Source organism: Panthera leo, chromosome D3, assembly GCF_018350215.1.
Source record: "Panthera leo isolate Ple1 chromosome D3, P.leo_Ple1_pat1.1, whole genome shotgun sequence".
In the NCBI taxonomy this organism is placed as follows: domain Eukaryota; kingdom Metazoa; phylum Chordata; class Mammalia; order Carnivora; family Felidae; genus Panthera; species Panthera leo.
Window position 1 is genome coordinate 91,142,865 of NC_056690.1, and position 11,791 is coordinate 91,154,655.

General features: G+C 48.7%; 1 long non-coding RNA gene across 2 annotated transcripts; it reads right to left on the reverse strand.

Annotated features, from left to right (window-relative positions):
• Window positions 1–4,430: 4,430 nt before the first annotated feature.
• On the reverse strand, window positions 4,431–11,417 carry LOC122203910. 2 transcript variants are annotated; one of them, XR_006195397.1, is made up of 4 exons: window positions 11,226–11,417; window positions 6,041–6,110; window positions 5,493–5,654; window positions 4,431–4,570 (listed from the first exon to the last, which is right to left on the reverse strand). It is a non-coding gene; the product is annotated as an uncharacterized LOC122203910 (long non-coding RNA). The 2 variants fall into 2 exon arrangements; XR_006195396.1 differs by having other exon boundaries at window positions 6,041–6,217.
• Between the last annotated feature and the right edge of the window lie 374 nt (window positions 11,418–11,791).

Here is an 11,791-nt window from a genome sequence, read left to right on the forward strand (position 1 = left end):
GCCTAGGAGGAGAAGGGCCAGGCTGGCCTCGCTCTGCTTCGTGGTATTTTACCGTTCATAGCGCTGCAGCCGTCCCTGACTGTCATTAGACCAGCAAAGAACCGCGTGGCTGGCCCTGCTCACCAGGACCAAGAATCCCCACGTGGGCAGGACCCGAGGCACACACCCTTCCGGAGGCAAGGTCACCCTCCAGGGCACGCCGCTGCAGAAGCACTGGCGGAGTGAAAGGTATTGGAAACTACCAGCTGGGTTTGGTTTTTTGCTTACTTGCAAACTGCTTGCTGATTTTCTTGGCTTTTCAAAAAAAAAAAACCACAATGGCTTAAAAATCCAACGGCTGCAAAAGCTTCCACGCTGGCGATACATTAGTTCAAAAACCGGCGCCTGGCTGGCTCAGTCGATAAGAGCGCACGACTCCTGATCTCAGGAGGGTAAATTTGAGCCCCACGTTGGGTGTAGAGATTACTTAAAAATAAAATCTAAAAAACAAACAAACAAAGAACCTGCAGATGAGTGCATAAAAGGACTTTCTCTTATGTCAACTGTTCTTTTTCCGGAGTGCTGGAAACTGGTTGATATTTTTTCCCCCCATAATTGGCTCATTTTCTAAACGAATGTATGCTGTTCCCATTCCTGGGAAAAATGTAGTCGATGTTACCAACGCTTACCCCACCCCTCCCCCCGATTCCGTGGGGCCAGTGCTCTTGAAGAGCAGGGGCGGGGCGTGCCAACCTATGAGCTCAAGGACTGGTTTCCTCTGCATTTGGGAGGGGCGTGCCCCCGGGGTGTGCTGACAGCCCCGCGACACCCCCCCCTCCCCGGGTCCCCCTGTCATGTGCACCTGCTGCTAGTCACACGTGCAGTCCCCCTGCATGCTTCCGTGGGAGCATATGAAAGTCACATCTCCGCCTTCAGGACCCCCTCCTGACCGTTCAACATTGCCCTTGACCAGCACCTCCGACGGCAAAACCGTCACTGCACCAGGGCCCCTTGGAAGGAGGCGTTACGAATTTATCACGAGACGTGTTCGTTATTTTACATGTGTGTGTTCTTCAGCCGGAAACTCTTCCAGGGCCCAAGCAAGGGTGGGCATTTCATTCCATCAGGCCGTAGAGGGCGTGGTTCAAGCACTGCTGACCCGGAGACTGCACGGGGGGCAGCAAAGTGAGGGGGGCCGCTTTCTCTTCTCACGACCCCGAGTGTTCAGCAGAGCCAATGAGACTAGGGCTGTAGCCCCCGAGGGTCAGTCCTCTGGGAAAAGTCATTTTGACTGAGTAACAACTTAAAAGGTGACTATCCACGATGTATGCACCGATGGATCATCTACTCGGTTGTCGTGTTAAGTTACGCCCCGACACCACTTTCGTTTTCATTTTCTGCTAGCTTCTCTTAGCTTCCCACCTCCCTTACACCTGCTCCTGCTTTATTCCCTAAGCCTCTCTGAGCTGCATCCCAGGTGTTTACGCACTGGACACGCTCTCCCGTCCTGTAAATCTTCCGGCAGCGCTTTCTTGTAGCTTTCTCTGTATCAGTCATACCTGCACAAATGGAGATTTTAGTGCCGGCTGCCACCTCCTTTATGTCTGGCTTAGGTTATAAACTCTTCAGGAGCCTTGTATTTTTATGCATCCTTGCGCACTCGCAGCCGGCAATGGTGCTCAAGGGCGAGGAGGCACGTCCCCACCCCATCTCCTCTGGGCACTCAAAGTCAGAGATACTACTCGTAGATACCATTTCTGTAGGGTATTTGGCATTTGGGCTTGTGCGTCCATTATTATTATTATTATTATTTTTTGGCTTGTGTGTTCGTTATTATTATTCTTTTTTTTTTTGGCTTGTGTGTTTGTTATTATTTTTTTTTTTTTTGGCTTGTGTGTGCATTACTATTTTTTAAATTTTTTTAAATGTGTATTTATTTTTGAGCGACACAAAGAGACAGACCGTGAGGGAGGGAGGGTCAGACAGAGAAGGAGACACGGAGTCCAAAGCAGGCCGCAGGCTCTGAGCCATCAGCACGGCTGACACAGCCCCGTGTGGGGCGCGAACTCACCAACCATGAGATCATGACCCGAGCGGAAGTCGGACGCTTCCCCGACTGAGCCACCCAGGAGCCCCAGCTTGTGTGTTCTCTTTAAAGCCCAGGAACCGCCAACAACGAGCCGCTGAGGTATGTCTATCAGTAAGAAACAGACGTGACACACGATTCAACTTGACGGGGTCACCAGGTGGAAAACAACGGAGCGGGCCGCACACCTGAAGAGTGAAAGCACACTTTAGAGTCAAAAGTGCAATTTGCTCACGTAAGCCTGGAGGATAAATTCGGAAGGCAAAAGTTTGAGAAGAAAATCAACAGTGGGAATGAACAAGAGCTGGAGAACTCCCAGGGGGGTAAGTGGATCCGTTATGTAAAGGTATGGAAATAAAAGAATGGGGTATACGGGGAGCATGTTTGTGGGCGTCGTTCACTGCTCCACCGTGACCTGTGATTTGGGGGGACGATCCCACACCTGAGTGACTGCCCTGGACATCCTTTCCACGTTCAGGCTGCTGCTTCCTGGCTGATCATGACCTTGGAAGCCAAACGTCTGGCTCTATGACCTTCCATCTGCATGAATGTGGCCATAGAACCATAAGCACCGACTGAAGGAAACAGAGGAGATAAGGGGCCCCGTGCTCGTGCTCCATACATAATCCCTACTGTTTGTGTCATGCTCCCCGTGAAAGAGTGACCTCCTGTGGGGAATTAGGGGCGCCTCTCATGCTTACACATGCACGCACGTGCACACGCACGGTGTTACTATCTTATTCACTAAGTGTGAATACGGTGCGCCTCCCCAGCAACGTTTTAAGCTCCTCCTGGGTAGAGTCTAATGTTACTATTTTTGACTGATCTAACACATTTGAAATAGTTTTCTCCTTCTATTCTTTGACTTAATAATAGCATTCTTTGATGTATAAATTGGGCTGCTATGTATCTGAAAATGATATTCTTTCAGCTTTGTCAGTTATGATAGTTTATTTTGCAATCCATCAAGTGACTTTGAATATCTACTTGTGTGCTATAACCTAACACTTGAGAGAAAAAGTAGGAAAAGTGAACAAAACAAGGTAGAGAGGGTGGTTGTGGGGGAGTCCGCCGAGACTCTGGCATCCCGTTCGCCTTCCCCGTTATCCCCAGGGTTACCCCTGGCCAAGGCCCCTTCCTCCTCTTCCCTGTCACTGAAGCCGGTGGAAGAAACGAGGAAAAGTTTCCTATTTCTCCCAGGGGAGTCTGATGGGGCGAAAGAGGAGGAGAAGTCGGTTTTGAAGTCAAGGTATGGAATTTGGTTTCAGATACACGATTGCCAGTCGGGACGCTGCTGTGATGCCCCTGGAAACCTCGTGTGTGGAAGGGGCGGGAGGGAGTGAGGGCAGGTGGATTCACCTGGTAGAGCAGGTGAAGGGCGAAACGCCGGGAGACAGCTCTGTTAATCTCTGCAGGGCGTCCGCGGGGTCCCTTGAGTAAGAGCAGACAGTGAGACTTGAAGGGGACCCAGAAAGCAGCACTACAGGACATAAGGAAGGAAACATTTTCCCGGGAAAAGGTGGCATGGGGACACTCGGGAGGTTGTTGGACGAGCCTCAGAGGAAGCCGACCGGCGCAGCGATGAGAAGGTGACCGGTGGCACCCAGGGTCTGAGCACCCTGCCTCCTCCCTGGAGCACAACGTGGCGTGTGATCAAAACTTAAGGTCTATAAATGCCTCAGCCAATAATTCCATTCTCAGAATTTATCCCAGGGCCCAATTGTGGAGAAGTGTCACGACGCAGGCCCCAGCAGATAGAAGACTATTGTTGGTGACAATGTTCGAGCGGCGGGGTTAGTGAAACTCATATGAGGAGATTTTTGCAAAACGATGTTTAACGCAACTGCTAAAAAAGATACAGCGATAGGAGTGCCGTAAAGATGTGCCTCAGATATTGTACAGCAGAAGAAGCAGATAGCGGAATGGTACGTATATCTTTCCCTTTTGTTGGACATCCACGTACGAATGTAATGGTTTTCTCCATCCGGCGGCACAAAGTAAATGCCAAAAATGAGAACCCGCCGACTGAATCCCAGTTTCACTACCTCCCTGTGGTCGTGTGACCTCCAGCAGGTGAATCCTCCCCTTTGCCTCAATTTCTTCACTTGTGACATGGAACATCATTAACGGTACCGCCTCCAAGAGTTTCCAGGTGTAAGTGAGCAAAGTGACATCACTTACAAGACTAACTGGCACATAACCACTGCCATTGTTCCAACAGATTTTTTTTAGCTTTCTTCTTTTTCTGAATCTATACTTCCTTATTCTAAAATAAAAAAAAGATTCAAGTCAATTTGGGGGGGGGGGAAGAATAATTATTAATGACATTAGAGAAAATGACTTTGGTCATAAGGGTTACCGGGTATCTTTCTTGGGTTCATACCCTTTAGACGAATATTGTTGGAGGACTTTGGGAAGAATTAGGGTGGCCGTTGGCACTGCATAACCATGCTGAGACATTGACTTGAAGAGGTCTGCTTTGAAATGTACCGCTGGTAAGTTTCCCTGAAACGTGCGTAATTATTAGCAATTGAATTTTAGACATTCTGTTTTATTTTAATTGAGATATATTTATTCAAAATATCAAAATGACTTTTAAAAGTTTGGAGGTCTTGGGGCCCCTGGGTGGTTCAGTCAGTTAAGCACCTGACCTCGGCTCAGGTCGTGATCTCACAGTCCGTGGGTTCGAGCCCCACATCGGGCTCTGTGCTGACAGCTCAGAGCCTGCAGCCTGCTTCCGATTCTGTGTCTCCCTCTCTCTCTCTCTCTCTCTCTCTGCCCTTTCTCTCTCTCTCTCTCAAAAAATAAATAAACATTTTAAAAATTTAAAAAAATGTTTGGAGGTCTCCCTCATATGGTTTTGAGCTTGATTTAAGAAGAGAGAATACAATTTAGAGTATTTTATGCATTCTGGTTGGTTTTTAAACAATTTTGTAGTTCCGTTGAGGCTCTTTTTTCCTCAAAAAAGCAAAGTTTTCATTTTTTTCAAATTCGAAATAATCTTGTTTCATTCTGATTCAGCACCTACCATAATGTATACATATGGAAGATTTTCCTTGATTAGTAAGTATGTATTTCTAAGGTGACTCATGCCATTTATATGGAATTGTTGATAGATATTTTTATTCATATCTTTCTTTTAAAAGTACTGTTAAAATTATATAAAATATACCATTTTATAGACAGTGTTTGATAAAAAGAAATGCACGTCACCTTTCAAAACCTCAAGAAATGAATATAAATTATAGAAACTGGCATAGAATGGCTACAGCTCCATCAGAAAAAAAAATCATACTGTTAACCATGAAAGGATTTGTTTTTAACAAACAAATTAATCCTTCACCTTTCATTTGAGAAAAGAGAAATGGAGTGATACCTAGAATTAATGCGTCATTTTCAAAGTAGAGTGAGTTGCATCCAAACCTACCAGCCAGCTGCATCTGGAAATTTGCCGTGTAGTGAGGAACAGTCCACACAGCACTTCTCGCTGCCCAGTTTCTTGAGGATTTGGACCAGAAGGTACTTAGGATGCTTTCTGTGGCCATCATACATACAATGGAGCTAAACATGAATGGACAGTAATACTGAGCTGGAAAGGAGAGAAGAAATGCAGTGTGAAAACCTTTCAGGAGGTAAAGTATTGTGTGCTCGCGCTGTTGGTGGCTGCTTCCAGAGCCCCCTGTGTCTGTAGTCCCCCCTCCCCAACCTCAATACGCATACACTCGCTGCAACGAAGTTATTCACTTTCCGTCCTCCTTGCTCACTTCAACCGAACAGCAAGGATTGCATCTTATGTGTTGTGACTGTATCACAGTGCCTCACGCATAATAAGCATTTGCTATGTGATAGTAAAGTCCCGAAATGCTTTGTGCGAAGGCTGGACCCAAGGAGAGGGGCACTCTGCGTGGCTCCTGGGACCCCCTGTGCCTTGTCCAACACCGGGATGCCCTCCCACCTACAGCTCTCAGCACTTACCTTAGCCTTAGAGGCTGGGGGCCCACCGCCAAGGGAGATGGTAAGGAATCTTGCTCGAATGCCACGGGCTCTGTATCTTATCACGTGGAAACCGAGGGTAAATAAAGACCAAAAAACCAGAAGATCAGATTTCCTTTCCTGCATCTTCTTTCTAGCATTTCTTGGTTGTTGGTAGCTCTTTCATAATGGAAGTGGGAGAAACCAATTAAAACATTCCCATTTGTGATTAAATTTGTCCTCGCAGAACGCAAATCTGATAGCCAAAGGTCAGTGGCCCAGCATTTTATCAGTGCCTTTTATTCTTAATCCTCCTGCACTGACTTTATTTTATCATTTTCAATACCTATTTAAGTAATTCAACCCGCTCAATTATTCTTTAACAAATTTTTATCGACGACCTCTCTCAAGTAGGGTATGTGGGCTGCGTGCTATTAATGTAATGTCGTACAATTAATATCTTCTCGGCATTTCCTTATTCAACAAGTGGTACTGGTAAGGGCCAACCTATCTTTTAAAGGTAAACCTTGTCCAGTTTAATACAAGAATGAAATCACTATAGATCTATTATTTCTCGGAACAGAATATCTCCATTTGCATAAAATATTCTTCCTTTGACAAGTTGCCAGGAAGAAACACCTCATGCCCATTCTTCACAGTGCTCTTTCTATGGCATTAAGAATAGAAGAAATTACCATGGTGGCCTTAAAACTATTATTCTCTCCCCTTGCACCTCCTGGCCCTCCTGATTTACAATATCGTGCCTCTTGGAGAGCTCTGTCACTGAAATGCCCAGATAATGGACAAAGGGGAGCCTCTTACATAATGTAATTTCACACCAAGGAAGCCGGTTCATAGGTTGGAATATTAGGGTCAAATGTAGAGCCTATAACCCTCAGGTTGGTTGAAAAATAATGGCGAGAGTCAAAATTTAAATAAAATTTAAATCTCAACAACTGAATGATCTATAAGCCTGAAGGACAAGCAGCCTAGTAGACCAAGCCCATGCTTAAATACCAGAGGGGAAGAAAACCACGGGTAGAGTGCTACCGTATTAGAAATCATATGGCTGGTTGAGGGGCAAATATCTTTCTTTAAATATAAGCGTGCAAGGGAATGCCTCCAAATGTAAGAGTTACGGCCCACGTGGAGCTACGAGAGTTGGCCATTCAGGAATAAAGACATCTTCTGCCAATGGGCACGTGTGATGTTATTTTTATGTGTTGACTTGACAGGCCCACGTGGTACCAGATATTTGGTCGAACATGACTGTATGTGTCTGGGAGGGCATTTCTGGAGGAGGTTAACATTTGAATATACACACCCATGTGCACACACGGACACACACACACACACACACACACTCACCCCATTGGTCCTGTTTCTCTGGAGAGCCCTGACGAGTACAGCAGGGTTTGGGGAGAAAGCTTAGACAGACCAATCTCATGTCTAAGTGGAGAAGAACCATCCCGCTCACTTTGGTGTGAGACGTCATGTTCTGGGGAGACCCGGGATCAGAGCAGCAAGACGGCGATTGGCCAGAATTCTGGTGGTTTAACCAGTGGTGGTATTTGGCTATCATCCATATGACACCCCCAAGGCTTAGCCAACTTTAAATTTCCTATGCCTCTACACTGGTTTGGAAACCTGCCTAGTTGACATTTCAATGCTTGCCTTTGACACGTTCGACTCCCATGGGGCTGAGCGGAGCCGCGGCAGAACAGAGCGCCCACGCCCGGAACGCTGTCTGCCTCTGGCAGGCACGTGCCCTCGAGCTCACCTGGACACTTTAATTTTGGAGATTAAAATATTGGGTACACTTGTGCCGGTGGTTTCTTAAAATACAGTTGTCATTTTCAATCACTCAGCCATGAGTGACAGCTTTTAAAAAAGGTAAAAAGGGTAAAACACCCCCCCGATGGTTAGCTTTGGCGTCTCTTCACCTGTAACACAAGTGGTTCTCACTTTGCAAATGGGCCAAGGGTCTACGTGCATATTGGCTACCCTGAAATTCCAGACCTTGTTTATCCTTGTTTGGCCACAGAACGCGGGCAAGTCAGACAAGTTGTCTAACCCGTAGGTTATTTTTTTTTAATGTTTATTTATTTTTGAGAGGAAGAGAGACAGAGCGTGAGCAGAGACACAGATTCCAAAGCAGGCTCCAGGCTCCGAGCTGTGGGCACAGAGCCCGGCGCGGTGCTCGAACCCACGGACCGTGAGATCACAACCCGAGCCGAAGTCAGACGCTTAACTGACTGAGCCACCCAGGTGCCCCTAACCCAGAGATTAGATTATTAATCTCTAAAATGAGAAGGTATTGGTTCCCTGGAATTAACTGTAACAAAGTTCCACAAATATGGGTGCCTTAAACAACAGATCCAACCCCTCACTTCTAGAAGCCAGAAGTCCAGGAGCCAGGTATTGGCATTGTTGGTTCCTGCCGGAGGTGCTGAGGGTAAATCTGTTCCAGGACGCTCTCCCAGCCTCTGGCGGTGGCTGGCAATCCTTGGCATTCCCTGGTTTACACACGTACCACTACAGTCTCTGCCTTCGTGACGTCTCACGGCTGTCTTCCCCCTGGGGTCTCTGTGTTTATATTTCTCCTCTCTTCTTATGAGGACACCAGCCACATTGGGGTGGGGCCTATTTTAACCCAGTAGGGACCCAAATCAAGTAATAGTATCAATTATGTTATATTATGATGTTACGATTGATAACATCATTATCAAGTGTATTATATTATGATACTGGATTATAGATCCAAATAAGATCATAGCCTGAGGTCCCAGGAGTTAAGACTTCAACCATTCTTAGGGGCCCCAATCCAACCCAAAACCGTTACAATCATTCCACTTTCTCGGTAGACTGGGGAGCATTGGATGCCCAGCAGTGGCTCTCATGGGTGGCAGGCGTTCATGTTATAAATGGCATTCTCTGGCCCTAAAACCTCATAGTGGATTATAAGCTATGGAACACCAATTTCTGGTTTCTAAATCAGTTTGCCGGGCAGCACGCATCTGTCGCTCTGACACGAATAGGGCCCTCCAGGGGGCAGCTTCCTCGTGGCCTCTGGAGACTCATCTTCCCGAGTAGGGACAGAAGACGACGGCCATCCCGCACGTGACAGCAATGTTGCTACCCTCCATGTGCATTATGAGAAATGTCACGTACGCATAAGTGATTCATCCTCCAAAAACACTGGTAAGGAAGACGCCGTGGTGATGGTTCCTTCCTGGAGATGCTCACGGGACACACACCGCTGCGTGGAGGTTGCCTCTTTAGAATAAAATGTCCCCTCCCCTTGCCTACCACCGTGTCTCCTTAGCCTGCTTTTTATTTTCCTGAGAGTACTTTCTACCGCCTGGCATGGGGTATGTTTGTATTCGGTTTTGTTCGTGGTTTTTCTCCCCACAATAGACTGTACACCAGGAGACCAGGGATCTTTCTCTGGGTGGCTCACTGCCCCGCCCTTGCGTCTGCCACAGGATGCATCAATAAGTGAACAAATAAATCTAAAAAGGACAGGTGGGAAATAGACTACGTGAGTTGCCTAGTGTGGGGCCAATCTAGGATTCAGATCCAAATGTTTCTGACGTCGAAGCCCACGGCCCCAGGAACAGCCCTATGGTCCTGCATCGTCGTCCAGATGTCCCTCAAGTCAACCCGGCCCCAGATTTCGGAATTTGGAAACAGAGCAGAGCGCTCCCAAGTTGGACAAGGCCTTAGGACTCAGCTTTCCCTGCGTCCCCAAATTACTGCTGTAGACAAGACTATTGCTTTCCTAGGACCCACGTTTCCAGGGGGGAAAAATAGCCTGATGGTCGTAGTTGATGTTTTTGTCCAAATGCTTTACGAAACGTCAAAAAAACGCACATGTGATCTAACGTCAGAGTTGGAAAAGAAGAGATTATCTTAGTCCAAAACCCTCATTTAGCTGACCCCACGTGTGGTCCTTCCTCCCAGCTGTTTGAAACACAGACATACGTCATTTCATGCATACGTCATTTCATATTTTCTTGTTCTTGGATTTATCAGACTTTTTTTTTTGTCTTCTAGAAGAATCAGAGAACTCCTCCTCATTGGAAATTGGTCTGCTTTTCTTCGTATTTCTCACATCAGTTATTACAATAAAACTGGATGATTTCCTGGTCCTTTGGTCCAGGAGAACCCACTTCAAGCAGCTTGATGTCTTTTCATTATTTTTAGGTTGGGGAACGATAGAACTTTGTTACTCTATTGCCCAACTTATCACTTATAATATAATATTAGAACTACAACTCTATGTAAATATCTGCCATGGCCAGAGATGCGCCTGCTTTAACAAATTGTGACGGGTAAGCAGTCAGGAGGCCCAAACCTGGAGGTTGGGTCAGGAACAGACTTCCTGTTGCTTAGAGGGTCCTGGAAGTTGTTGGAACAGTGTCTCCTAAGAAGAGAAGAATCAGTCAAAACTGCAACCAAGTGCAACTGACGTTCCTCCTCTCCAGAGGAGCACCCCTGAAAATTAGGTGGCTCGGAGGGGTGCACATCCTGCATTTAATACGAGGACGTTCGCTGTGTCGGGTAAGGAAGAATGAAGGACGGGTGGCCTGCGGGCTGTACATGAACACAAACGCGAGCCAAGGGCGCCTTTTGGGAGGCCTGCGTTGGATCCCATAAAATCCCCTGGGATGCCTAAGGAATAAGAGTGGGGAAGGATGACCCTGGAGCCCGGGGTCAGGAGACAGGTCAGGCTGTGCTGGGCCCGTGGTGCCCTCAGGGGGCGATGCCACGCAATTCTGGAAGAGACCTGGGCTGTCAGCACAAGACTGGAAGGCCGGGCCATACGGCAGGGCCAGATTTGTTGTTAGAAACATTTAGATTCTATATTTAAGATCTGGAGCTCTCCACCCGGGCCGTCTCGTGCACGCAGAGACGGGGAGATTCCAACAGACGGGAGGGTGGGCCGGTCCCTTCGACAAATCTGGCCGGCTTGGCAAGGAGTGCCTGGCAAGCCGGAGCCGGCCTGGGAGCCGCCCCGCAACCTGCATCCGTGCACACGGCCGGCTGAGCCGGGCCCGCAACCTGCATCCGTGCACACCGCCGGCTGCCAGCGAGTTGGCAGCCTCTGGAACAGCCGAAGGCCCAAGTGCGGGCAGCGATCCCGCACCCCACACCGAGCCAACCGCCTGCCGGGGAATTAAATTACCTGCTAACCACCTAACATGCTCCTGGGAGAGAGGAGGTCCCCTGGGTCGTGTCCACGGGCCAGAGGGGAAGGAGGGGACGGAGGGGACGGGTCAGAACAGGGGTGGAAAGGACGGCAGGGCGCCTCGGATGACGAGGGCCTGCCTGGCACCGGGCAGCGCTGGCCGAGCTCCTGGCCGGGCTCCTGAGGGCGGCGGAGGGGGGGTGGGGAGGGGTGGTGAGCCTGCCTCCATCACCATGGCAACTGGTCTCCCTGGTTACCTCGAGGGGCCAAGTCCCCGCAGGAGCAGCCGCGTGGGCACCTCCTCGCAGAGCCCCTGCCCGGGAACCGAGGCCCAGCAGAGTCTGGAAGGGCCGCGAGGAGTGGGGGGCTGCGGGGGTCAAGTCCGACCAGTGGGGCTGCCCTGCAGGGCAATGAGGAGGCTTTCACCACATGCTCCCCTGGGGCCCAGCACCCAGGCCACACGCAAGGTGACTGGAGGATGTCCAAGCGAGCCTTGGGACACCCAGAGCGCCCTTCCCTCGGGGAGGGGGGGGCATCAGAGGGCCACCTGCCCGAGCAGGTGG